This window comes from Lagenorhynchus albirostris, chromosome 4, assembly GCF_949774975.1.
Source record: "Lagenorhynchus albirostris chromosome 4, mLagAlb1.1, whole genome shotgun sequence".
Lineage (NCBI taxonomy): Eukaryota > Metazoa > Chordata > Mammalia > Artiodactyla > Delphinidae > Lagenorhynchus > Lagenorhynchus albirostris.
In genome coordinates, this window is record NC_083098.1 from 82,846,386 (window position 1) to 82,872,970 (window position 26,585).

General features: G+C 41.0%; 1 protein-coding gene across 10 annotated transcripts in view; it reads right to left on the minus strand.

Moving 5' to 3' along the window:
- The window catches only part of LIMCH1 (LIM and calponin homology domains 1), a 342,494-nt gene that overhangs the window by 108,674 nt on the left and 207,235 nt on the right, over positions 1 to 26,585 (minus strand). The window lies entirely within an intron of this gene.

The window sequence follows — 26,585 nt, forward strand, 5'->3', positions numbered from 1 at the left end:
GACATATACACACTACTATATATAAAATAAAATATATAACTAATAAAGACCTACTGTATAGCACAGGGAACTCTACTCAATACTCTGTAATGGCCTATATGGGAAAAGAATCTAAAAAAGAATAGATATATGTATGTGTATAACTGATTCACTTTGCTGTACACCTGAAACTAATACAACATCGTAAATCAACTATATTCCAATAAAAAATTTTTAAAATACATCCTTTATCAATGGGTTTTGACCAGTAATACCTCTTTGTGGACTTATAAACTGAATTAAATGGGGTGGGGAAATCTAGACTTAATTGGAAAGGGAAAAATGAGGGGGCAAGGAAATCTTTTGAATATAATGTCAAAGACCCTCCTCATGGTGACAAATTTCTCTAGCAGGTACAAGTTTACTTTGACCTGGCAGAGTAGCAGACACAATCGACAGCTGAGGAGGGTTCTGGTCTTCATCTGTTGGGAGTCATTAAGAATAAATAAATGGCTCTGGAAGGAATTGCAAATTGTGAGTCATACTTTTGGAACTCTAGGATGTTAGCAGCAGGTTCATCAGTTATAAGTGTCCAATTATCCTCTTCCTAAAAGACTTCTGATGAGCTAACTGGTCCCATCAGGTAGTTCAAACTACAGGAAAGGAAAGATGAAGGCTGGTTCCAGGATGCAGATCAATGTGAATCCATCTAAATGCTCTAGAAAGATGCTACAAAAATCTGAAATAATGGTGGTGGTAAATAAATCATATATTCACCCAAGTGCAATTTAACAAAGCGAACAAAAATCATAGTATTTCCCAATGACCAGTGTGTAGGTAGGATTCTAAGATGGTCCCCAACGATCTCACCCACTGACGGACACACCCTGTATAATCACCTCCCTTTGAGTGCCAGTGGAACCTGTGCATGAGATGGGATATCACTCTTTTGAGTTGATCAAAAGAAAGATGACCTGATTGCGCCTGACCTAATCAGGGGAGCTTTTCAAAGAAGGTGAAGTCAGAGTTCCTGCTGACCATGAGTTCTATAGCTTCAAGGAGATGCCTTCTGTCAATAACAACATGAGCTTGGAAGAGGCTTGGAAGAAGCTCAGCTTGGACTTCAGCCCCTGCCAACACCCCAATTTCAGCGCTGTGAGCAAAGTATTCAGTCACACCATGTCCATACTTCTGATTACAGAAACTAAGATAATCAGTGGGTGTTGACTGAAGATGCTAAGTTTACAGTAATTTTTTACGCAGCAATAAAAAGATAATACATCCAGGTTCAAAATAGCAATAGCAATAAATTGCTAATGTTTATTTAGCCCTTATTATATGCCAAGCATTCTTCCAAGAATTTTACATATATTAGCTCACTTAATCCCTGCACAATGTTATGAGGTAGGTACTATTATCATCCTCATTTTACAGATGAACAGTGTGAGGCACAGAACAATTAAGCATCATTAAGGCCACACAACTAGCAAAGGATGGAGGTGCAAAACAACGTGGCATATATGAGGAATTCAAGCATCAAATCTGAGGCCGGTATCAAAGGAAGATGAGGCTTTGGAGTCAGGGTCTGATCATGGGGTCCTTGAAGGCCATGGAAGACAGGCTATGGAAGTCACAGAGGGGTGGTGATCTGAGAAGTAAATGCCCAGGTCTGCAGCAGAAGTAGATTGCTGGGGGTAGGCCTGGGTGGGAGGGAGAGGGTGTAAAGGAAGGACTTAAGAGGAACAAGACAGGAGACAGGGAGACTAATGAGGAGATGCTCAAATCTCACTTCCCCCCATGGAGGGTGGCCCACCCCAGAATGTTTTCTTTCCTGTGCCCCTGGATTTTTCAGTAGGTAAGAAGTACCATCAGTCACAATATCTGTGTCCTTCACAACACCTCTTGTAGACTGACCATGAGCTGGTAAGAGTCTGAAGTCATCCATACCCTTCACAGTCTCTCCTGCAGTTACTTTGCATGTTTTAAAATTATCCAGTTCTCCTTGGAGTTTTTCTATCTTCCCTCCCATCTCCAGAGGTTTGTAGAGGTTCAGGTGAGTCTTTTCTAGGCATGCAACTCTCTTTCTGGTTGGCCTAGGAGCTCTGAGGGTTTCTTACCCAGAGGAAAGCAAAGGATGGGTCCCGGAATTTTCTAGGAATCATTTGGGACTCCATTAAAAGGACCAGACTTGTGACCCACCATGTGGTCCCATCAGAGGCACAAGACCGTGGCACGTCAGATTCTCAAGAAAGGCAAGAAGGTGCTCTTCCCACGTGCATTCCCGGATGCGCCCCGAGTGCCACGCTATCTTCAGCACACAAACTGCAAACACAGAAGCATTGCGTCGCCAGCTTGATCATTTTGGGCTGGAAGATTTAAATAACGGCAGGTCTCCTTCCAGCTCCATGCTGCAATCTAATGATGCTGGAAGGGAGCCAGACCCCAGTCAGGAGAAAAGCGCCCCCCCACCCCCACCCCCACCCCCGCCACCAGCCAAGAGCTAACAGGGGCAGCGACCACAGCTGGTGGGGAAGCTGTGCCTTTAATTACCTAAAATGCATCCTGCAAATTCCCATCTGCCTTGCTCTTCACACTGAGTTTTTCCCACATTTACAACTCCAAGCAAAACTAACATCTTAGTGTCTTAGCTTCAGAAGCCAAGCAACACAACTGGTTCTAAAACCTGGCAAAGAAGAAGTGAAGACACCGATTTACCACAATGACTATTCAATTGAGCTCTTACTAGGGTAGTATTGCAAACTCATTAAGACTTAGGCTTCAAAAGAAGTTTTTAAAGGACTCTTCAAAAAGTCAATGTCATGCTAAAACAAAAATTAGAGGCTAAAGAGACATGGTGACATAATGTAATGTATGACCTTTGATTGGATCCTAGATCCAAAAAAGGAAAAGTAAATAAGGCTATGAAAGTCCAGTTTAAATGTGGACTGTTGTTGGATAATATTATTGGATGAATGTTAATTTTCTTAGGCATGATGATGATGATGGTATTGCGGTTATATGAGAGAATGCCTTTATTTTTAGGCAAATATATGAATTATTTAGGGATAAGTTATCATGTCTATAACACAATTGCCAATGGTTCAAGAAAAAAATGTGTGTGTGTGTGTGTGTGTGTGTGCATGCACAGGAGACAGACAGAGAGAATGACATCTGCTTGTTATGGAGAAAGAAATAAGGCAAATATGGCAAAATATTAACAATTGGTGAATCTATATCTCAAAGGTTGGCAGTTTTTTCCTGTGAAGTACCAGATAGTAAACATTGCTTTGTGGACCTGTGGTAGTCTCTGTCAAAATGACTTAACTCTTTCATTGTAGCCAGACAAATACACAAATGAATGGAAGTCGTCAGCATCCCTATACACTTCATTTACACAAGCAGGCATCGGGCTGGATTTGGCCCACAGGCTGTAGTCCACTGGCCCTGTTCTAGGTGAACAGTTTTCGGGTATTCATTATGCCATCTGTACATTTAAAAACTTTCCAAAAAAAGTTTGGAGAAAAGGTTTTTAAATTTGTAAACATGTATTCAATTCCATAGGATTGTGAATTCCCTTGCAAAACCAGTTTCATAAAATTCAAGGAAAAAATAATGGTCACCTCAGAGACAACTACTGCAAAGTTCCTAAGGTAAATTCTCAAGTGCTACTGATGGAAAGTTACTATTTCTGGCTAATGGGAAAGTGCTGTAACATGAGCCTCAATTCAACACAGATGGGGAACATAAAGTTCCTAAAAGAGTTCATTTCGTGCTCGACTAATAGTAATATATGGATTTATACCCCTGTTTACCTAACTACTATGCATTCTCTCCTCCTTGTTCTTGGCCCAGTGGTTTCCCATTTCATTAATTTGTGGGCCACCCCTGTTTATGAGAACATCCCCTGGGGGCCCAGGGTTGAGGCCTGAGCTTCACCACCCCCCCCACCCCGGGGCCTCTTCTCTGAAGAAGTCCTGGTACTTCTCTGCCCTTCTCGCTCCAAAGGCAAGATGAAGGAAGGCCCAGGATGGTCTCTACCCCCAGAGTTTTACCGGCATATAGTAGGTACTCAGTAAATATTTAAAACAAATTAAGCACTATATTCTAGATACTTAGAAGAATGAAAAAAAAAAACCCACAAAATTCTAGTAGATGAAATAATAAGGACTTAGAAGCATCTTATCTTCAGGATTAATTTTCATGATCCATCAAATAACTGGATTTATTCAAGATACACATAAACAGAGGTTTGTTTAAGAAAGATTGGAATGGAATTGGAGAAGAACAAATGTATCATGGAATACATAACATAACATAACAGCTTTGGAGTCAGGAGGACTCCAGTTAGAATCCCAGCCTCATCCTTGTACTAGTTATGCGGCCTTGGGCATGGTTCCTAACCTTCTTGATCCTTGAATTTCTAATCTGTGAGGTGGGGGGTGACATCAACCTTATAGGGATGTCAGAATTACAGACACTATATATAAAGAACACAGCCCAGTGTCTGGGAACTTCCAGGTACTCATTCTATGTAAGTTATGTATTATCATGGCATTATTATCAACTCAGGTCAAGAAGGGACCATAAAAGGTGAGATGAAGAACAGTTTATCCATCTACAAAAAACTAGACATGGTGTGTATTTATAGCCCTTGCCAGTTACATGGGAGATTTGTTTTTTAAGGGTAGTTGCAATTATTGTTGTTTAGTTACTGTTATAAATTGCCAACTTGACACTTTTATACAGGCAGCCTCAAACTTAGGTGCAAGCTATGTACCAAAAGCCCACTTGTAAGATGGCGGCTTGTTGGTCATCATTTGTAATTATCTCACAGAAATAGTCTTTGTATGGTGGTTCCCAGTTCAAGTCAGAAAGGCCGACTTAGCCCAAAATGTACCTGAAGGGGAGTCCTAATTACACTATGGAAACTAATGGCTTTGCAGAACAACATTTCAGTAGGAAAGCGTATTCAGAAATGCCTGCCGGACATATATACAATGGAATATTACTCAGCCAGAAAAAGACACTAAACTGAGTTATTTGTCGTGAGGTGGATGGACCTAGAGTCTGCCATACAGAGTGAAGTAAGTCAGAAAGAGAAAAACAAACACCGTATGCTAACATATATATGTGGAATCTAAAAAAAAGAAAAAAATCGTTCTGAAGAACCTAGGGGCAGGACAGGAATAAAGATGAAGATGTAGAGAATGGACTTGAGGACACGGGGAGGAGGAAGGGTAAGCTGGGACGAAGTGAGAGAGTGGCATGGATATATATACACTACCAAATGTAAAATTGATAGCTAGTGGGAAGCAGCCGCATAGCACAGGAAGATCAGCTTGGTGCTTTGTGACCACCTAGAGGGGTGGGATAGGGAGGGTGGGAGGAAGACGCAAGAGGGAGGGGATGTGGGGATATATGTATATGGATAGCTGATTCACTTTGTTATAAAGCAGAAACTAACACACCATTGTAAAGCAATTATACTCCAATAACGATGTTAATTTAAAAAGAAAGAAATGCCCAACCATGCTTTAGGCTGTGGTTGGGTGGAGGATTCCAGAGGCCATGGAAAAGGCTTCCTTAGCCCAAGGCAGCACCTCAGGAGGGAAAGGCAGGAGTGAGAGAGGAGAAAGGTGGGCCAGCAATTCATTCCGGTGCAGCCCCCTGAGACACATCACTGTCTCATCTAGGTTCTCCCTCCTGTCTTCAGAAGGCGAGCAAGGACCTGCTGGCTACCCTTCCCTTTCTCTGCTGTCATTTCCCACTGGCAAAGGGTTTCTCCCTTTCCTTGATCCACTGTGGAACAGCGTGCAGCTTTCTGGCTCTGAGGAAGGCACCAGCACTTAGTGGTTCTCTAGGGAAACCAGACAGGTAGTGGGCGGGGGGTGGGGGGGGTGGGGGGGGTGGGGGGGTGGGGGGGTGGGGGGGTGGGGGGGTGGGGGGGGTGGGGGGGGTGGGGGGTGGGGGGGGTGGGGGGTGTGGGGGGTGGGGGGGTGGGGGGTGGGGGGGGTGGGGGGGTGGGGGGTGGGGGGGGGTGGGGGGTGGGGGGGTGGGGGGGTGGGGGGGTGGGGGGTGGGGGGGTGGGGGTGGGGGGAGCCTCTACCCAATCTCCTTAGCTTTATTTCCTTTACAGCCAACAGGGAAAGGGCAACACGATGATGGATTTGGAGTACACAGAAAATGAACGTAACGCTCATTTGGGTTTCAAATGAACCCAGACGCCTATATTGCCAGGTATTTAAAATGCTATATATATATATATATATATATATATATATATATATAAAGCAACATATAATTTTCAGTTTCTATAAATGAAAAGACCAGGTGGAGGTAGCAAAATGTAAACTGAGATTACATCTGGTGAATTTATTATTTTAAGACATTTTCTATAATAAATAATTGCTTCAAAAATCTTAAGGATTAGGATATCTCAGAAAGATTTGCAAGCATATCAGAGAAGATCCAGACTTTTTGGAAAATCGATAACTAACACCAATGTTATATTTCTGTTCTATATATGAGGCCTAAAAAAAAGGAAAAAAAACATGATTTTTGTTAGGTTTCCTGCATTTGAAGCGAACAAACTCCCTTTAACAGAAGTGCAATTATGAACCTCAGAACTTAAGGAATACATTACCAAAATATCTCTAGGAAATTACCCTACAATTAATAGAATTTGGGGATTTCCTGTACCTGCCATGTGTTCATGGTTGCTCTCCTAACCTGTACGGGTTCCAGCCTGGCTCCATTAATTGGCCAATGTCCAGCCACAATCACCACTCGCTAGACTTTCAATGCATTTGAGTTTGTCAGGAGCACTTAATGAGGATACCAGGCCTTCCACTGAGAGGCGAGACCTGCTCGTTCTGCCTGGGGGAATTCTGGGGAAGCCTGACCCAGAAGGTGGCAGATGGGTGGCTGCTTGAAGGCGAAGAAACCACTTTATGGATAGGAAATGAGCAGAAGCACAGCGGATGCCAGGGAGAGAATGTAAGGTTGGAGAGGGGAAGAAAGTTCTAAGAGGTAAGCTTGAGAGAGTTGTGAGAGCTTGTGAAGGATTTGCACTGTTCTCTAGACAGTGGGGAATCAAGGCCAGTTGATGAGGATAGAAAGAATCCTGGGAGCCGACCTTTATTTTAGGAGAATATGTCAGGTGGCATCAGGGGAGATCCACTGGGTGGAGGAGAGGGTCCGTTTAAGAGAGAATTACAAGAGCTCAGGGAGAGATGTGGAAAGCCTGAACTGATCCAGAAGCAGTAAGGGCAGTAAAGGGGGAGGATGAAAGCACCCCTTGTTGGCTTGGCGGTTGAGTGGATTTAGGAGCAGAGGCGAGGAGAAGGAAGGGGGTTTGGTTGATGATAAGGTTTTCAGTCATTGGGACCATCTTAAAGAATAGAGGAAGGGGAGATCTGTGAGAAACAGACATAATAAATTAAGCTTGGAACATTCCATCTTCCAATAGCCAGAGCTCACTGGGAGCTTATATTTGGGTCGGCTAGCTAGTGGCTGAATGACCTTGGGCAAGTTGCTTACATGGTCTCTGCCTCAGCTTTCTCTTCGAAAGCCTAAGTTCTTACAAAGGCCTACAAGGCCCTACAGGAGTCGCTGTGCACTACCTCTCGGACCCCACCACCCCTCGCCCCCTGCGGCCAGGCACAGCTCCTTCCTTGCTGGTCCTCAACCAAACCAAGTAGATCCCTGCCAGGGCTTCTGCACTGCTCTTTTTCTTACCTAGATATGACCTAGAATGATCTCTTGTATATAGTAAGTAAACATTTAAGAAATACGCATGGAATGAATGAATGAATGACCATAAAAATGGGGATACTCACAATGTCATAGGGCTGTCCTGGAGCTAATAAATAAGAAAATATATGTCAAGTGCTTAGAATAGAACAGTGTTTGGCACAATAAATGTTTTCCATTGTGGTACTTATTTCTATTATTAGGATAAAACTGTTAAGTCATCAATGAATGGAGTTTCTGATTAGAAGCACATTATTGACTTCGGGGACAACTTCAGTGCAATTATAGGGCGAAAATCTATAATTTCAGGAAGTTAAGAAATCAGTGTAGAATAAAAACAATAGAGAAAACACAAAGAGACACTTTTGGGAAGTTTAGCAGAGAAGAGATTATGAGAAAAGGTACGGTGAGTCCAAGGAAGGTTGGCTGCTTGTTTCTTTTAGGAAAGCTGCAGGTAAGGAGAAACACCGCTCCCTGCTTGTCCAAGAGCTTCCTTGCCAGTCCAGACCACTGACATTATCACCCTCATGAGGAATCCTCACCACGTGTGAGGCTTGAGCCATCCGTTTTCACCATAATCACCTTCTATCCTGCTCACTACTTCTGTCACAGTCATGGAGGACACCGGCACCAGGCTTACCACCGACTACAGTCATCATTCTCGGTGCCTTTACATTCTACACAGCAACCTGTTCGACGGCCTGGCTTTACAGTTCTTTGACGTCCTCAATTCCAATGGTTTTTACTCGTACACTCCATTTCACGATCATAATCGTCACCCACACCTGCCCTGCGGAATCACCATTTCCAACATCCTACTCCTTGGTCTGAGTCCCTCTCCTCCCAGGTTTCTCATGCCTTCTCTCCCACACACCTGCTCTTTCATCTCCAGACTCTGCCTTTTCCTCTCGGTCCATTTCCCTCTCCTCTCATTGCCTTCTTTCTTTCCTGATTCGGTACAGACCAGTCTATTCAACTGCTCCAATGCCTGCACCTTCAACAGCCCCAGTTCTCCACCTTTCCATTAGGGAACACTGACCAGGAAAAGGAAACAGCAGAGGTGGAACAGTTAGCCTTGGACATGAGCCTTGGCGGCTAAGCACCACCACTTGTCTCTACTTGAGATGGGATCAGTCACGCCCACTCCTCATGTTTCTCCATGGAGGAACAACACTCCTGGCCCCTCACTGTTCCTCCCCTAGGTTGGTCTGGGAGAAGGAATGGGGCATGCTCAGCTCAGTCAGTTTGGGATTTCCTCTCTGTGGAAACATGCGTCCCGTCTGTCTCTGCCGTGTAGGAAGGGGCCTTTCTCTGGGGTGGGAGAGGCCTGTGGTTGTCCCGCTGTGCTAGGAATGGGTGGATGAATTTGTTTAATTCAGGAGCAAGGATTAGCAAACCCACTTGGCTGCAGCTCTAAACCCACACTCTCTGGTTTGTCTCATGAGAAGTAAAGCTGACGTTTTGACCTCTGATTCCTGTGTTTATGTCTCAGCTGGGGGGGTGGGGCGGGTGGGGAGAGAGGAGTGCTATTTACTGGTCGCCCTAATCCCTAATGCTCTGCTTCTAGTGCTACTGGAAATGATGGTGCTTTATTGGGTCTGGAGCTGCTAGGCATTTACAAGCTCCCACCTCAGTGGGCCCCTTGGATCCACTTGGTCATCCTTCTGGCGTCCCTGGCCAGCCCTTCTCCCCATCCTTACAGAGGGTTTTACTCCTCTGCTTTTTAAAATCTCTCTGTGGGATCTTCCCGGACCGGGACACAAACCCGTGTCCCCTGCATCGGCAGGTGGACTCTCAACCACTGCACCACCAGGGAAGCCCCCTCCTCTGCTTTTAAAAATCTCTCTGCCATGTTCTCACCTTCTTCATCAACAGACAGATGTCATTAACCCCCAAGAGTTTTATATCCCTTCACGTCAACCATCCCACATTCTGTATCTAAACACTTTTTTAAAAAGAATATAAAGCTGTATATTTCAAAGCATCTGCAGCCAATCTGTTAACATGTTTTCGTCAGTGGGGGTCTGTGTCAGAGGGCAGAGCAAACAGCCAGCAATTAGGCTCTATTATCTTTAGTTTAATTTTTCTATTTATTCAAGCATATTAATTGAATACTTATGGTATGAAAGGCAATGTGCTAAGTGTTTTGGGCAGGAAGGTGTGATGATAAGAGCTGGCACTCTTATTTGCAAGTGAGAGAGGCCCGGATGGACCTAGGTTCATAATGGATTACAGAGCCCAGTGTATCACTGCCACAAGGGGGTAGAGGGGCAGCTGACCCCTTGAAACAACTACAAACCAGGGCTTTTGTGTATTTGGAACCTGGAATTGCTTCATCTCCTATCCACTCTCTCTGCATGTTGGCTTACTTGCTTTCACTGCACCCAGGTTTCCTCCACATGGATCCCCTAGTTTCCAATCTCATACATGAAGGTTGTCAGCCCCCGAGAGGACTAACTCTCTTTTTCACTTGCAGTTTGAAGACATCCCAGGTAAAGGAAAAGACCCTTATTGGCCTGTCTAGGGTCAGGTCCCCTCCCACAGTGACAAATGGGATGGGGTGAACAAGACCATGAATCATTTTAATCAACAGTGGGGAGGAATAGGGTCTGGAACAATTTCCAAAAGAAGGAGACTGTGATTCCCTAGGAAGGGGGCCCAGGGCAGATAAAACTAGCAACACTGGCTACCTTCACAAAACTGGACCAGATCTGGATTTTCCTCTCAAAGTCTTTACAGAGTAGAATACAGAATTACCACTGCCATCTTTCACATTCTAAATATAACTGATCAAATTTAGTTTTCCTGGGCTTCCCTGGTGGCGCAGTGGTTGAGAGTCCGCCTGCCGATGCAGGGGACACGGGTTCATGCCCCGGTCCGGGAAGATCCCACATGCTGCGGAGCAGCTGGGCCCGTGAGCCATGGCCGCTGAGCCTGCGCGTCCGGAGCCTGTGCTCCGCAACGGGAGAGGCCACAACAGTGAGAGGCCCGCGTACCGCCAAAAAAAAAAATTTAGTTTTCCTTTAAAGATGTTCTTTTGAAAGGATCTCTGCACTAAGCTGCAACGCTGCCTCAGTTTCCCAAAGGTAACAGGCTTGATGCCAAAGAGGACCAACCACAGAATGAAGCAAGCCCAAATTACCTAACTAACTCTGTCGGAAGAGCCTTTCCAAGCACAGTTACTCGTCAGTACAGCGGTTGGAGCCTAGCTCTTCTTGCCTCAGAACATTTACAGAAACAGAGAGCCAGACCCAAAAGTTCCAGCACCTTGATTTTTATCTCTCTCTTTCTGGATTCCACACTCATGATTGTCTACAAGGCAGTTGCTTCTTTTTTCAAGGACTTAACATTCAAGCCTACTTGAGGGTCAAATGCCACAGTGCTCTATCAGAACTCAGAGGCCAGCCTATTCAGAGAAACTGTCTAGATTCCAAAACATGACCAAACTATCCCCCCACCCAAAATAACATTATTATGTCATATTGCCAGATTGTTTGTCAGCATAATTTACAAGTTGTATTTAGGAACTGAATGAAAAATAGCTTTCAGTTATGTTAAAATAAAACTGCTTAAGTCATCTATCATACCTCATTAAATAATACTCGTATATTTGACAGGTAATATAACTTCTGCGATTCTCACAGCAGTGATAGACAAACTGTGATCTGTGGACTGCTGTGGGTTTGGTACTAGTTCATGAAGGGTAAAAGCAGAATTGGAAAAGAGTCTTTAGAAACTTTTTTAAAAAATTTATTTATTTTATTTATTTATTTTTGGCTGCTTTGGTTCCTTGTTGCTGTGTGCGGTGAGCGGGGCTACTCTTTGTTGCGGTGTGTGGGCTTCTCATTGCGGTGGCTTCTCTTGTTGTGGAGCACGGGCTTCAGTAGTTGTGGCACACAGGCTCAGTAGTTGTGGCTCGTGGGCCCTAGAGCACAGGCTCAGTAGCTGTGGCACACGGGCTTAGTTGCTCCACGGCATATGGGATCTTCCCGGACCAGGGCTCGAACCCATGTCCCCTGCACTGGCAGGCAGATTCTTAACCACTGCGCCACCAGGGAAGCCCTAGAAACTTTTATAACAACTTGGCATTCTAACCACATCCAAGGGTGTGATCACCGGACACATCTCACTGAACAGGGTACACATCATTTTGGATGTTGTCCTAGCTGCGTATTGTGTGCACTGTGTAGTTAGTTAATGGCACTAGGATCAGCCCAAACTGGATCAGAAATTAAACAAACAAACAACAACAAAATGCAAATTTAAACCATAATGAAACACCACTTTACATCAAGCAGAATGGCTATTAAAAAAAAACCCCACAGAAAATAACAAGTGTTGGCAAGGATGTGGACAAACTGGGACCCTTGTGCATTGTTGGTGGGAATGTAAAATAGTGTAGCTTCTGTGGAAAACAGTTTGGCAGCCGCTCAAAAAGCTAAACACAGAATTACAATATGAACGAGCAATTCCACTTCTAGGTAAATACTCGAAAGAACTGAAAGCAGGGACTCAGGCAGATACTTGTACATCAATGTTCATCTCACAGTAGCCAAAAGGTAGAAACAAACCAAACCATCTGTTCATAAACAAATGAATGGATAAACAAAATGTGGAATACACATATAATGGAACATTATCCAGCCTTAAAAAGGAAGGAAATTCTGACATACGGTGCAACATGGATGAGTCCCAAAGACATTATGCTAAGTGAAATAAGCCAGACATCAAAAAACAAATACTATATGATTCCACTTATATGAGGTCCCTAGAATAGGAAAATTCAAAGAGACAGAAAGTATAATGGAGGTTACTAGGGGCTGCGTGTTCTGGGGAGTGGAGAGCTGTTGTTTGACAAGGACAGAATTACAGTTTGGGATGATGAAAAAGTTCTGAAAATGGTTAGTGGTGACGTTTGCAAAAGAAGTGTTATTACACTTAATGCCACTGGATTGTACACTTATAAATGGTTAAAATGATCAATCTTATGTATATTTTACCATAATAAAAAATGCAACCGCCTCCCCCAACAGCAATAAACCTTGTTCTTTATCACAATAGTATGAGAATCCTTTCCCTAGAGTGTATGCCCTAGGGGGTTCTGGATCAAATAAAACTTGGAAAATGCTACATAAATAGCCCCACGTGGAGTTCATAAAGCTTAGACTAACAGTTCTGAGAAATTCCTTACTAAGAAACTCATAATTTTAACTCAGCATTTCCTAAACACATGGACTTCAGAACCTTTTTGTTACTGTACAACTAATATCTCACAAAACATAGTTTAAGAAACGCTGAGCCAGAAATACTGAAGCATGGTTTATACTTTCACATCACACACAAGTAAGAGTGAAACAGTCATCACACTTAGGTTGTAGCCCACAGTCTAAAACTGTCAACCTGTGGTTAGACCCTCCCGTTAATTCCTGCGCTGGCAATGCCAACCCCCAAGGCATGCCAGGTTAGCAGGAGTCAAAAAACCAGGGTCTGCTTCATCCCTGCGTCCTTTAAAGCTTCACAGTAAGGATACATTTCACATTTGTCTTTATAGGACTGCAAGTTAAGACAACGATTTACTAGTTAGAGGTGACCCCAGGAACAAAGTACTTCATAGTCTAGGTCAGACATGTGGATGACATTAGAAAAAGAAACAGGCTTTTAGAGTGCAAATGAGTGTGCAAAAGCCAGAGCCATATTGATAGATCCAAATACCATTCCCCCTATCATATTTAAAGGTCACAACCTCTCTGCTGAGAAGGCGAAAAAGTCAGCGAGACAGGAAATACCAAAAGGTAAAAAACCAAAAGCAACTCTTGCACTCATCAAAATATACCATAGCCTGAAGGAGTTTTAGTATTTTTAATTTTCTGGCTGGAGAAAAGTTCACTTAAAGCGTTCTGCTGATATTACAACATATGTGAAAAGGAAGAAGAGGTATGCAGAGTAGGAATTTGAAGAAAAAAAGAAAAATCTGGTGAAAACATCACTGCCACTCCTTTTATTCTTTTAAGTATATTGGGTTCTTAACCCAAGTTGGGGCCGCCTTTACTCTTCCAGTTTTTTTTTCTCTGTAATTCAAAAAAGGTGTGGAGAAAAGATTGTCTTCAAATAACTCTAGATTCTCGACTTTGTAATCATGCACAAGTGGAAACCACATTTCATCTTCAAGGAACAGTTTAAAAAAAGGATATTCAAAATAATAAATTTTCCATGGATACTGGTTTCTTCTTTCCAAGTTAGTGTTTGGCCTAATTTATACAATAAATCTAATGGGCAAGTTATCTCTCGCAAATAGCACCTAGCACATTCTTGGCATCTGAAAAGAGTTAGTTAACATGTTGCATATGCTCTTTATGTTCACAAAACAAGATATGTGAGAAAAAATATCACCGGGTGGGAGGGTGAGCATAGAAATGTAGAGGCCACCAATCATCTGCAAAGGACCGTCTCCTACACACTCAGGGTTTTGAAAGTGTAACCATGGGGCTGGAACCAAAGGACAAAAAGTACCGAGGCCCTCTAAGGTGTCTGGGACTTTGCAATTTATAACATATTTAATTTGAGCAACCTAGCTCTAAGTATGTCTACCTTAACAGGTGTGGGGAAAGATGATGTTTAAAATCGGTTCAGCTTTTTAAGGGGTGCGTGCAGAGTTTCAGTTTGGGATATCAAAGTTCTGGAGACGAATGGTGGTGATGATTGCACAATAATGTGAATGTATTTAATGCTACCGAACTGTACGCTTAAAAATGGTTAAGGTGGTAGATTTTGTGTTATATATATTTTACCAGAAGAAAAAAAGATAAGTTTAGTAGTTTCCCAAGGTTACAGAGTGTGTCCATGACAAAGCTAAGAGGTATGGCAGTCTGACTCAAAGACCATTGTCTTTCCTTATATCTCTCAAAAATAATGATGTATCAATAGATGAGGTGGTAATTATAAATTAGTTATAAATATCATCATCCCCATTCTCATTCTCATTCTCATTCTCATTTTCACTTTTACCATTGGCTGGATGACTGCTTATTTTGTGCCAGACACTATTCTAAGCAACTTATATGTATTTATATGCTTAGTCCTCACAACAACCCTGCAAGGTAGATACAATTATTATTCCTATCTTCCAGATGAGAAAGTGAAGTACAGAGAGGTAATATAGCACCCTCAAGGGCACACAGCTAATCAAATCCAGGCAGTCTGATCCCAGATTCCCTGTTCTTTACCACTTATTGCATTGCCTCCTGGTACGTAAATTTAGGTACACAGCATATGAAGACATAAACCTCATTAGTCTCAAGATGATTCACAAACCAAAAACGTCAATAGGTTATAAATAACGTTTAGACAAAATTCTAGTGCACAAGATGGGAACTAGTCTAGTTCACACCTAGTTTCTGAAGACATTTATTTTAAAGATAGCTTAGATACTATCATCCATTAAATCCTCCCCGTGACTCTGGGCCATGTTCCCTCGGCACTGCCTGAACCATGATGGTGGTAACATGCACACTCCTCTCTGTATCATGCTTAGAGTCTACGACTGACTTCCCCACTATGGAGGCCATGAGTTCTCGGGCCTGAATTAATTCCCCATGTATGTAACCCACTATTTTAGGATTAGCACCATGACTAGTACTCTGCATGTCTTCAGTAAATTTTTCTTAATTCACTTGAAATAGTTTAAATATTGTTACTATCTGTTTTTTAAGGGCCAGCTCTGTAACCATCAGGTTCTGGAGTCTTTATCAATGGTAACTCTTTAATTATCTTTTTAGTCCCTTCATGGTAATCCAGTATCTTCAGGGTTTCCGCTGTTCCTGGGGTCAATTTTGATCATTTGCATCTTGCTAAGAAATCTTCCTTTTCCACTGGTTTTCACACCTCTTACTAAAGGGTTATTTATACACATCTTAACATGATTCTAATTTTTCTTGTATCTATTGTTTTGTCATTTATTTTTATTTGTTTTGTATTCTTTTGCTACCATGTTTTTTCCTTAATTGGGCTTCCAAGGGGTTTACCTATTTTATTGGTTTTTCTAAAGAACCAGCTTTTGGATTTATTTATCCATTATTCTATCCCTTTAATTTCAGCTTTCATCTATTAATCCCCTCTTACTAATTTTTTAGGGGTTTTTGTTCCACTTTATTTTGTAAGTAGTAAGTTGAACTATTGATGTTTTTCCTTTATTCTTTACTAAAGAATAAAACATTTCCTCTGAGTACAGCTTTTACTATCCTTAGAAGTTTTGATAAAGAAATGTTCTTTTTGTTTTCATTTCTTTTCCAGTAACTTTAACTTCCTCACTGATTTCCTTCTGATCCCAGAGTTATCAGTGAGTGTGTTTTATAATTTGCAAGTGGACAAGGTTTTTTAAATTGCCTTCTTGCTTTCTCTTTCTATTCTCATTATACCATAATCAGGGAGTATGCCCTTATAAATCTCTCTCCTCTCTTTGAGTTTTTGAAGGCTTTCTTTGTGGTCAAGTATGTGATTCAGGGGAAGGAGACGGCATTAAATGATTCAGGGACATCTACCTGTCTATTTATATCTATTTGACTATGGTCTTTGAAAACTGACATGAAATTTGTTCACTTAACAATTGTTCTACAGGACACCTAGTACGATTATGATGAGAAAAAGTATGAGATTTGGAATTTAAAACTCCTGTCTCCTCCCTTCATAGGCCTGGGTCTCAGTTACCTGATCTATAAAATGCAAATCACACTTAACCTGCTTTACTATGTTACCAGTGAAAAAATTAAATAAGCCTGATGTGCTCTTCCTTCCTACACAATGTCTTCCTAAAAATCCCAGTTAGTTATCAAATACTGCCCTTAAGAAGTGGCTCTCTGTAGCCCTGCTAGGCAACAGAAAAGCCTCCAAGTGGGGTCATGCCCCTCGGACCACACAGTGTAAAGAAATGGACACACAGGGAGTTCCCTGGAGGTCCAGTGGGTAGGACTCGGCGCTTTCACCGCCATGGCCCGGGCTCAATCCCTGGTCGGGGAACTAGTATCCCGCAAGCCGCGAGGCACGGCCAAAAAAAAAAAAAAAAGAAATGGACACACTGCTGCATGTACATTACACAGGGCCTTGTATGTTGCACGGAGCGGATCCTAGAGAAAGGCAGCCATCCCCGCCTGTGTCTTTTGAAGCAGTTAAGTGTTTTAATTCCCTTAAAACACTGTGAGCATGTGCGATGGGGGGAGGAGAAGAAGGACTTAAAGCAATTTTGCTGTTCTGCTCAGCACTGTAGAGAAGTTTTTTGAAACTAAAGACTGATTGAGAAGGACATCAAAAGAGTTTGATTTGTTTGATGTTTGGACATATATACATGATGCAGATAACTGCTGGATTAATGATGACCGTCTGTACGCCAGATGGACCGTGTGACTGTGTCGAGACATCTTACTCAGCGCCATTTGAAAAGCAGATTAAGCTTAAACCATCCTAACACAAAGGATTCTCCCACCCCATGTTTCAGGGCACAACGTTCTATGGTTACTTTAAAAAATTCAGCAAATTACAATTAACTTTTAAGACATCTCCTGCCTGTGTCAATGCCGCTGTGTAAGAATCAGAAGTGAGATTGTTTATGCCTGTCACTTTCTGTGACTGGGCAAGACTCTTCCAGGACAGGCAGCAGGATGTGGTGAACTGCCCTGACACTGAGAGGTCCATCGTTGGCTATAACACAGCAGCTGCCTGTAGACTTCCACAATCATTTTAGGTTGGATATTTCTAAAAGCAGCTTTAAATCTGAGTTGCTGGACAAGCAAAAAGGAGGAAAAAAAAAAAAAAGAGCAAAATCCCATCCTCTCAGAGCATTCTTTTAAGGGCTTTGTCCCACTAAAAAATTGTTTATTTTTCTTTTGTGAGCTTTTATTTATAAGAAATACAAATGGCCAATATGTGGGAGAAATTTTAACCTACTCAAAAGTGTTAATGCCAGTTAGAACAGTTTTACCATTGGATTGGCCAAGAGGAATACAAACAATAAGGTCCGGTGTTGGGTAAGGTATGAAGAAGTTGGCAGTCTTAAATCCAACTAGCAAGAGTGTGAATTGGTTCTCCACTACCTTTCAGAGGGACGATTTAGAAATAAGAGCCAAAAGCCTTAGGATTTTGGATTTCTTGGATTCAGCAATTCACCTTTCAAGAATATGTTCTAAAGACGTAAACAGGAATCATTCACAAAGATTTCTGTAAAAGAAAGCCCACTGGAACATTGAAATGAAAAGCTGGAAACAACATAAATGTTCAACAACAGGGGGCTGCTTAAATAGAACTGTGGTATGTACTCATGTTGGAAACTATTGTGGTATATGCCTATGTTATTCATGTAGATGATTTGAAGAATCTAGGCAGTATAATCCTGAAATCCAAATTATACAGATTTTTAAAAGATGACTATAAAAAATGATTTTCAGTGGAACTACTCAGAATAAGCATTGTTAGCATTAGGATGTATAATTTTAAATCAGTTTTCCTATGTAGATACATAATTTTCCCTCCCTTCTAAAATTCTTCTGAGTGTTTTGAGTAGATGCTTTATTCACATGGTTAAAAAATACACAAAAGAGTATACTGTGAAGTTTCCTTCTTATTTCTGTCCTCCAGCCACCCAGATTCCCACTCCCAAGACAACTAATATTTCCAGTTTCTTATATATTTTTCCAGAAGTATCTTGTGTGTATACAAATCTATGTACATATATTCTACATCCTCTCCTACCTTTTTTTAACACAAAGTATGTAAACCTTGCTTTTTTTTTTTAACATCTTTATTGGAGTATAATTGCTTTACAATGTTGTGTTAGTTTCTGCTGTATAACAAAGTGAATCAGCTATATGTATAATATAAAAATTATTATAAATCAATAGATAAAGTGTCACCATTCCTTTTTTTATGACTAAATGGTATTCCATGGCACAAGGAGACCAAACTTAGGATAAACATATAATTTATTGCCCAAATTAAGACACTTTTAAAAGGGATGCTATGACTAATTACTGTGGAACAACAGACAAAAACCAGGACTGTCTCAGGCAAACCTGGAAGTAGGGTCGTTCTAACCATAAATGACCACAACTTATTAACCAGTCTCCTTTAGATAGAACTAAGGTTATTTCTAATCATTTCCTGGAGCAAAACATGCTGCAATGAAAAACTTTATACGTGTGTCATTTCACACAAGTGGGAGTACATCTGTAGGATATAATACTTAGAGTGAAATTGCTTAGTCAATGGATATCTGCATTGTTTTTATTTAGTAGATATTTCCAGATTGTCATCCAGAAAGGTTGTAATTATTTTCACTTTTTTTCTGAAATAAGCAGGTATTGCTTTTACAGTAAGATGGAACAATAAGTTGCTTTTAAAATTAAAAGTGATGTGGAAAAAATGTAGATTTAGCAAGTTTAAAGTATTCTTAATCATAAAAACATATAGAAACACAAGACTGGAAATAAAGTTAAGTGTATTTAGATTATATGGAAGTTTCAAAAACAAACATAAACCCTACCGGAAATGTTGCACAAGAATAGATTATGCAGTCAGAGGGTAAACTAAAAAGCACTTTGTAAATACAATGCTTATTAAAGTCACAGCACACCTCCTACCCGCCTTTGATTTTGTATCTTACACATTCTTCTTTTTGTCCAACTAGGCAAGTTAGTTTTCATTTGAAGTCAGTAAGTGACAACAAATGGCTGAAAGAAGTCTGTCTTTTTTTTTTTTTTCTTTCCTCTGAGAACAAACAGTTCCAGAAAGGCGGTCCTACTACTTAGGCGCAGCTATTGTAGTATCAGCAGTATCTGTTTCAGCTGCTGGACCTGAAACCCAAAAGTGGTAGGGAAATGTCCTGCGAGGGCCAACGGTTTGGGAGTATCTGCTAAAACTGTGGCATCTCAACACCGCAAGAAGCAAATATCCACTACCTCCAAGATAGACTCATTCTTGTTTCATGTATATAGGCTCTGAGAGAAAAGCCACAGATTCTTTCACTTATGAAATGAAATCCACACTTACCAAAATATGTTTTCATAATCTCATATATTCAGGCCTTAATCCTAAACATCTTCCTGCTACTCACAAGACATCCCCAATATGAGCTTTATATTTATCATATAAATTTGTATGCCAAGAAATTACAAGACCAAGTACAGAGTGTTCTCAAATGTATAAGGGAGGATTTCATACCCACATGATGAAACAGTATTTGAAAATTATTTCCAAAAGACTACATGCAAAAATGAATACACCTTAAAAATTTTGAACCTCTAATGAGTATGTGAACCCATAGCATCATGCTGGCATATAAAAACTACTTCTTGAATGACTGCATTTGGAGTGAGACAGATATTTACCTAGTAAATCCATACCTTATACCATAATTCTGAGCTAACAGGCAAAACTTCACTTTTTCAATCACGATGCCTTTAAAAATCAGAGATGTTAAAGAAATGCTAATTTTGTCAGAGTCTTCATACTTAAAGCAGTAACAACAACTACTGGTCACGGAATAATTAGTCTTCTATTGATGGACATTTAGGCCATTTCCAATCTTTTGCTACTTCAAAATATGCTGCAATAAATAATGTGTGTGTGTGTGATTTCACACAAGTGGGAGTGCATCTGTAAGATTAAAAAATTTAGAAGCAAAATTGTGCTAAGTATTTCAAAGACATTATTCTCTTCATTCTCATCCTACAAGGTGGCTCAGTTGCTCCTAATTTACAGATGAGGAAATTAAAAGTAAGGCCCAGAGTGGTGGAATGATTTCCCCACAGTCATACAGCCACAGTGGTAGAGCTGGGACTCAAACCTAATCTCAAATGCCCATTACCCTCCCTTACACAGTCTCATAGATGTTTTTCCATAAAACCCCAAACAAATAGCATAATAGAAATCTCAAGCAACACTTGAAGTCTTGATAACTTAAATTTAACAAATTAAAACAATGACGGTAGTTATGGATAAATAGATAGGTTTGTGGCCTGTACTAGTCTCCCAGTCATAGGTCTGGATCCTGCAATATGAAGATAGACCCTCATGGGTACTAGTGAAATCCAGGAAGGACCCCACACACACCCTAAACACATTTTGCCTTTTTAAAATTTTCACTCAAAGTCCCCTGCCTGATCCCACCTGCGATTGTGCTTAAGACCTGCCTGGAATAAAGCTAGGCCAACGAGGGACTTTCCTGGTGGCGCAGTGGTTAAGAATCCGCCTGCCAATGCAGAGGACACGGGTTCGAGCCCTGGGCTGGGAAGATCCCACATGCTGTGGAGCAACTAAGCCCGTGCGCCACAACTACTGAGCTTGCGCTCTAGAGCCCACGAGCCACAACTACTGAGCCCGCATGTCACAACTCCTGAAGCCCACGTGCCTAGTGCCCGTGCTCCACGACAAGAGAAGCCACCACAATGAGAAGCCTGCGCACTGCAACGAAGACACAAAGCAGCCAAAAATAAATAAATTAATTAAATAAATATTTTAAAAAAATAATAAATAAAGCTAGTCCAATGAAACCCATGGTAATTCCTGGGTTTGCTTTCTAAACACAGGTATGTTTGTTTAATTCGGCACAAATCCCCTCACAGATGCCATATAAGAGAGATTTGTCTTCTTAATTATATTATGTATGGGAGCTTATATCAAAGGTCCAGGGCTCAAAAATTTTTAAATAGTTCTTAGAGCTAAGGACCGAATAGCCATCAGCCTTTATCAATCTTTTTGAGGGGGATTTGACAATATGTCTCAAAAACCTTAAAATGTGGGTTTTCTTTGATCTAACAATTTTACTATGGGAATTTGTTCTTTAAAAAGGCCAGGAAAAAAGACTTATGTACACTATTATTCATCAGAAGTTTATTTATAATAACTTAAAAATGGAAATAAACCAAATGCCCAACAAAGAGAGTATACTTAAATAATTTATTGTAGGTCCATACGGGGAAAAAATATACAGCCATCAAAATGGTGTTTTCAAAGAATACTTAACAAAATAGAAATCCTCATGATCAAGGACAAAGGAAAACAAAGGATAGAAAATGCATGTGCAGTAATAACCTCAATCACGTCATCTGTATACATACTCATGTACAGAGAAAAAACCAGAAGACTGTAACCCAGAATGCTAACAGTCTCTGAGTGGACTGTTACACATAATTTCATCTTCCCTTCCATATATTTTTTTATTTTTATGTTCATATAGTGACTATATATTATTGTTAAATCCAGAAAAAGATGAAAATAGTACTTTTTAAAAAAGATTCTTTAAATTGATTGTTGATGCTGTTGACTTTCTCAGCCATGGGGCTTCTCCAGTTACAGCCAAGCCAATTCGGTGTGGGCTATTTCTCTCTTGCCTCCTGCAATCTGACCAATTCACTGCTTACTGGTATCACCACCGGTGTAGAAAGAGGGAATGCGATAGTGAAACTCAAAGCCATCTTTTTGTAGGAGAGACTGACTGCCATATATTTGGTTGGAGAAGATTTGAAAGCCCAACACGGGCTAAAGTTACTTAGAGAGTTCCTTTATCTGTATAACCCCTGATGTAGAAATTGTTCCATTACTGTAGACAACTCTATCTTGGTCTGAGGGAGAAAGAACCTCTCAACTAAGAATTTCCATGATGTCACTGAATGGCAACAGCCCCTGTGAAGCACTTGAATCCTACTATGTGAACACCCGTCTGCCTCTTCCATCAAGTTCCACACTCCTGATGCCTCATGACTGCAAAGTCCTTAACCAACCAAAGATTCATGAACTAGGTCCTTCCCCAGTTCTAAGCCAAAGTATTATCTAACCGTCAAGATACTGAAGTCAAAACACAAAATCTGTGTGGCAATATTCTGGTTATACACTGTCACAAACTCTAATTCCAGTTCATTTCAGTCTGACCTTGAATTATTCGTCTCTGTGTTTTCTCTTCCTTGCTTATAAAAGAATCTGTTCCATGTTATTTTTCTTAACTGTGCTCATTTAAAATCTGCTATTAAGAGCCTTGCTTTCATTTGCCAGAATGTCTTATCTCACAGACTCTCTTTTATTTATTTCCCTGTCAAATTCTATATCACTCAAACTCCACTCTTAATTTTGCTCCAGGAATTAAGATGTCTCATATTTTCTTTCCTTACATAAAAAACTAGGACTGTAAAAAGTTGTGGAATTTTCAAGCTGGGGCATTGAGATGTAGTATTAATATAAAACCAACTCCAGTGGTAACCTATTTAATTCCAATGTATTGCTGATTGTCAAATCTTTGTTTCTTTGTGATTCTAAAACTGCATGTATCTCTATATAATTTATAATAATTTTAATGGGGCATTTGCAAGACCATATTCCTGCATCTGTGAAGATACTGTTAATTATGTTACATTTACAGATGGATCTGTGCTTGGAAAAGGAAAAGTCCGAGGAAGTTGAATTCATTTCAGCAGCTAAAGTTTCTCTCTTTCTCTCATTGTCAGAGCTCACACTCATTCTCTCCACTTGCTCCTACCCATATCAGCAAGCCAACCAATAAATATTTCTGAGAACTGTCCTATTCATCTTTCATTCATGCTTCGGTACAAATCATTATAGATTAAAATATCACTAGTCTCATTCTATTTCTGTTTTACTATAAAGGCAGGTATAAAGCATCCTTATAGATGTTCAGGCTCCTATAAATACCTACTTGGGGTAGGGGTGAATTTTTGACGTGACTTGGCTTTTCAGCTTTCTTGACATCAAACCACACAGGAGTCGCCCACTTCACCTTCCTGTAAGGCCAGGCTCCACTTTGGAGATCCACTGTGAACCTTGTCATCACCTGTGGTGATAGCTTGGAAAAACCAGTACCATATTCCATGGTCAAACACATCATCCATCAAACTCTACCTCACTTTCAAAATGCACGAGTTCTTGGACCTCAAAACCAACTTCTAACCCCTTGATCACTCAATGGAACATGTTGGCTCCACTATAAATTCATGGTTTCCAAACTCTACGGAGTCCTCACTGAGACCAGTCTTTTCCATTTCTTTTAGCAAATGATCCAACCTCCCATTTCTCTCTGTGTGCTTTGTATGCAACACTCCTCTCACTTGTTTTTAGATGTCTTTGCCTGCTGCTGCACAAAAATGATACTGTCACACTCCATTCCTCATTCACATACCCATGTCCACCTCTTTTCCCCTGGTCTGGGGACACAAGAAGTCTCCCCCTCCTTGTCAAGGTCATCCCTTTCTATCTTCCAAGACTTCATCCTATCTATTTCACCCTCTCTCCTATCCCCTCTTTTTCTCACCAATCTTCTTCTCTATGTCCTATAAGTAAAACAAAAAAAAATGTTCCTACCCTGCAGATAAGTCCCGCAAGGACTGTGTGTCTCCCTCAAGTTAACACCCAGTCTCTGTCCTTCCTTCTCAGCTCTCGTGAGAGTTGTCCCCACTCACAGTCTTTATTCTCTCTTCCTGTTTGATCCTCTACACAATTGACTTCAGTTCTCACCATCCGGTCCAAATGTTCTTTGCACAGTCATCCTGTACTTTTTAATTCAAGAGAGACTTCCCAGTTCTTACAGCGGGCTAATTCTCTACTTGCGTTTGACACAGTTCATTACCTTTTCTTCCTTGAGATGTTTTCCTTCCCATTGATGCTATAATGTTCACTTTCTAATATTTCTCTGCCCGCTTTTCTCAATCTTCTTCCTGAGTTCCTCTTTCTCTACTATTTATTAAATGACAGTTTCCTCAAGTCACACTCCATGACTGATTAGTCTTCTCAGTCTATTCTTGGGCGATGCCATTCATCATTTTGGTTTTAACCTTTGCCTAAACGTTTATGATTCTTGAATCCTTCTAGACTGTCCCGAACTACCTACAGGACATCTTTATGCCAGAAAATGAACAGAGAATGGACATTGTTATGGATGGTGCTAAGTGACAGTTTCCTCCTTTCCGTGGTGCTTAGTTAGATCCAAAATCATGACTCATTCTGTCTCCAAAACTATTGCCTCTACCTAAATGTATGCATGCAAACAGAAATTAATATGGGTTTCTATCTGCTCCACCGCAACACTAACGCACACCACATCACCCAGGAAAAAGTGGGCTGAATAGAACCAAAGCAAGGCTTAAACTTCAGATTCAACAGCTCCTGTTGAAACCACAGAACCTCTGCAGCGATTAAGCAGAGGTGGGGCCGCAGGTTTTGAGATCATTTACTTAAACTCCTTGGGAGACAAAGTTCTGTTAGAGTTATATCCAGAATGCCTCAGGTTGGAGCTTCGCTTTAGGACTACTGTTTAAAGCATGGAATGGCCACAGAATCGTGAGTGCCAGCCACGCTTACCATTTTCCAAAGTTCAAAGTGATGCAGGGACCTGACATCACACCACCATTCTGCAAGCATATGGCTAACGCTGTGCTCTCGGCCATGTGCTATGATGGCTGCCTTTTAGTTTTCTCTTTTCCTCCTTCAGGAGAAATTCAGGCACAATAGCGAGAGAAATGCTAGATAGATTAAATAGTGTAGGGACTTTTCTGCATAAACCCTTTACTGATGTTGAGGAGGAAGAAGACTTTGCTCTAATCAACAGATTCTTTCTCAGTGGTGAATTTGATGCACAGGCAGAATTGGGATTCTGCTTTTCAGTGGCATTTTTGGAGTCCTTCTTACGTAGCATTATCTCTGAAACCATCCCCAGTATTGAATGTGGCTCTGGACTTTATTACCTTGACAACTCATCTCTAGTAATCTGGGTCTGTAGGATACATTAATCATACTCCTTGGTAAGCACGATGTACTGGAGTTAATGTGTTCGGCCAGGGTTGAAAAACAAAGTCCTAGATTTCAGCTGCATCTTCTTTTAGAGTTTATCACTGAGGGCTGACCTTTTATTTTTATGCTCCATGTTTCCAGGTAGGGGAAGCTCCATTAGAGTAACACTCCTGGACATTTACTGCCACCCTGCTTGTGAGTTACCTGAGTGCTGAGTACGGGAGAAGAGACAGCATTTTCAGCCAGCTCCCTACAGCTGCTGGCAAGAAGCATGCTTTCTCGCCTACTCCAGACTGTATGTCTTACGGGCACAGCTCCTACAGGGGAGATCTGCATTGTGAGTTCTCCCTGGGGCTGCCTGGGTGAGTCTAGCGTAGTCAGGGCTGAAGCACCCTTGCCAGCCCAAAGTCAGTCTTCAACCCAGCTCTAATCAGTTAGAAAGTGAGCATTGTGATCTATATCTGTCTCACTCCTGCATCTCTCAAGCAAATGAAGAGGTGATATTAATATGACTCATTATTAGTCATGAGAAACAAAATCAGTTATTAAACAGTATGTATGCTGGTTTGGGTTCAGACATTTATATAGTCAATTCTTACTTCTTTCCCTTGGTGCATAATTCTTTTTTAGTACAATGCTAAGAAGCACTTTTTTTTTTTAGCTACTTAGCACATTTCTCTATGATATTCAGTTTGTATTTTCATTACACCCTTATCTGGAAGGTCAACAGGATGAAAAACTGGAACTATAAACACAAATAGAGAAAAGAGAAGAAAAAGTTAGCGAGGCTGCCAGTGAGCAAAAACAAGCAGGGTAAGCTAAATAGGGAAGTAAATGACACGTCTCCAAGACCTAGAATCTGGGAAAACACTTCTAAATGTTTATCCTTGCAATCCATTTCAAAGTCAAGGGTCTTCTTTCAACAGTTCCTTATTCTTTACAGGAAATGCCAACACCTAGACTTGTAGCCTGGCTCTAATTTATGACAAAGAAGACAATTTACATTCAGTCATAGATCCTACAACATCCATAGACATTTCATCAACATTTTGGTCCATTATAGCAGCATCATATTT